Genomic DNA, 2,818 nt, shown 5'->3' on the forward strand with positions numbered 1-2,818 from the left:
TTTCTGAATTACAGAATACCTAAAATATTCCAAGAAACAGATGGTAAGACAGAACCAGTTCTCCTCACAAAGAACCTTTTTTTTTTTACGGTAGCACAGGGGTGTGGAATATTTGTGATGTTGACATTTGTGACTTGTTAAATACCAGAATGTATACTTTGGATCACACAAGCCTACTCAGCAAGAACTCATATATACCTGACTGCTCACAAGGAGCTGTCAAAGGAGCCATCCCATGTCAGAACTGGAAACTGAAATCAGGGCAGGGCAGCTGAATCCAGATCTTCATGAGTAACCTGAGTAGTGGGGTTGTACAAGCGCACTGTAAAAAATAATAGCAACAGAGGACAATTAGAAGTGATTTTCCATTAATTACAGATGAGGACCTGGATTTTACATAGGGATTTTAATGCCAGAAAACAAAGTGCTCTGAAACATTGGCTTACACGTGTTAGGCATTTAAACAGTTCTGATAAACTGACCAATCAAAACTTGCATTATTTAAATGCCTGTCCAGAAGTTATGGTAAGGAAATTATTTGCAAGAATATAAATATTCCTTTTGGTCCAGAACTTATCCCAGGTCTAAAATGGTATAATCATACCTATTGTCCTAGATAATCTAGGAAATTGCACCTTCATGTATTGAAGGAACACAAAGATTTCAATCTTTGTTTCTTCACTGGGAAATCAGTAAGGAGAAAAAGCAGTAAACTACTAAATCAACATAATTTTTGTTATAACTCTAAAAGTCATGTCTGAGGAGTGCCCGTGCATTTGAGACAACATCCACATGCTCTTGTATGTAAGGCAGAGTTTTACTTCAACCAAATCCACAGATATCTGAGGTTTCTGTTCAAGCCTATTTTTCAGTACTGTGTAAACAGGCAAACATTCAACAGTGTTACTAGAGATTAATATGATAGCCATACATTCCTCTTTTTACAGGAAAAGGTATTCAAAATAAGCACTTAAATATATGAAAAGGAAAACACTAGATAAAAACTTCTGCATGTTTTCATGATTTTTCAATACCAGTTCAGGATCTAATCTCCCTCGGCCAGTGGTGGGTTCAGGAATGACTATTCCCTGACATATAGCTGCAGGCCAGAACCTTTTCTCCTACATAATAGTGCCTTTGGGATGGTTTGTTACCAATTTTTGTAACACTCATATGGATCATATTGCTGCATTGGGTTCTTCTACCCTTCTCCCACATGCACATAAATCAACCTTTTTTCATGGGTGGACACAGAGTTGTCCTCATTCCCTCTGGCTGCTCCATGACACATAGTCCTCTGCTCTGACATCTGCAAACACCCAAGATCTTCTGATACCTCACCCATGACTTGTTGGTCTGCATCACCTGAGCACACCCATGGTGCACGTACACATTTCTGGCACTTCCAACAGCTTTCTTCCAAAAGGAAAAAACATCCAGGTTAAACGTGCATTGGAAGGTCTCTTAGTCAATAGCATACAGAACACTGAACACACGGTAATTTGTTCTGGTGAGTTAACAACATTTTTGAGGCATGTCATTCCTTTTCTATGACACCATTTAGATAAGGGTATTTGGGAGGGCTTGCAGTTCCCGGATGCTGGATGCACACCCTGAGAGCATCCTGACTTGGTGTTGCAATCTGACCTCATAATTTATTCTGTGCTGGGCAAAACAAACAAATGAACAGCTCTCCCAACATTTGAGATAATGGAAGAAACAACCCTTGGAGGCAAGTGTGTGATCTGGATGAGCTGGGAACTGGAACATGGGGGTTTGCTACAGAGTGCCCCTGTGGACAAAGGCTGATACACCCTAAGCTCTTTCAAGAGCCACTCAGCACTGCAGGATGCAGCCCATAAAAAAAGAAATTAAAAGATTGAGAGCACCAGTGCTATTACATGATGATTTTAATTCTTATGCAGACGTTGATCGTGGATTATAGCTGGGTTGGATTCAGCCACTCCCTACTTACATCTAAAGGTATTGCTTGGCATTTCCAGAAGTGTTTGCAGTAAAACTGACATCCCAACTGGAAGAGACAGCATGCCAAATTACAAACTGGTGTTTTACTGCAACCCACTGTTTGCTCTTGTGTCAGCACACTTATACTTATTTTCTTAATAAGCATTTTAATATGGGGTTGCTATGCAAGGTGCATGTTTTTTTTCATGAAGCAGCAAAAACAGCTGCTGATCTTACTGACTAGTGAGCTAAGTAATAGAATATGCTAAAGATCAGAACAAATACTTGATTTTCATATTGTATTTGTTCCCATTGTAATTAGTTTAAGAGCAGCTATCTCAGAACCCAGAACAGACCACTGCTAGTTAAACCTTAGCCCTTGTTTGAAAATGCAGAGTATCAGAATGAACGATAGAACAGAAACCACAATTTAGTATGACACTACTGCGTCCTTGGTGTCACTAGTCAGGGTCCCTCAACAAATAATGAATATCAAGTACTTTTTCTTTCTGCCCCTATTTCTTGTGGGTTTTTAAAGCACAGGCAACCTCAGTCAAGGGACAGAAGTAATATACTTGGTAAGAAGGCTCATAAAAGAAAGCAGAGGACAGACACCACCGGCTCCATGTCATCCAGCCAGGGTGACAGCAAATGTTATTTCCAGCAATGCAGGAACTGTGCAGCTGCAGAAACAAACTGCACTATCTCACCAAAGTGAGGTGCGCAGAGGCAGGTGTCCTTTCCACTTGTTGAAGGACTGGATATACACAGACTGCCAAGATGAAGATTTTCCCAGGGAAATATACAGGAATATTTATCTCCTCCCCTTTGCCTCCCCCCCCCCCTCATTTAC

This window comes from Anomalospiza imberbis, chromosome 4, assembly GCF_031753505.1.
Source record: "Anomalospiza imberbis isolate Cuckoo-Finch-1a 21T00152 chromosome 4, ASM3175350v1, whole genome shotgun sequence".
In the NCBI taxonomy this organism is placed as follows: domain Eukaryota; kingdom Metazoa; phylum Chordata; class Aves; order Passeriformes; family Viduidae; genus Anomalospiza; species Anomalospiza imberbis.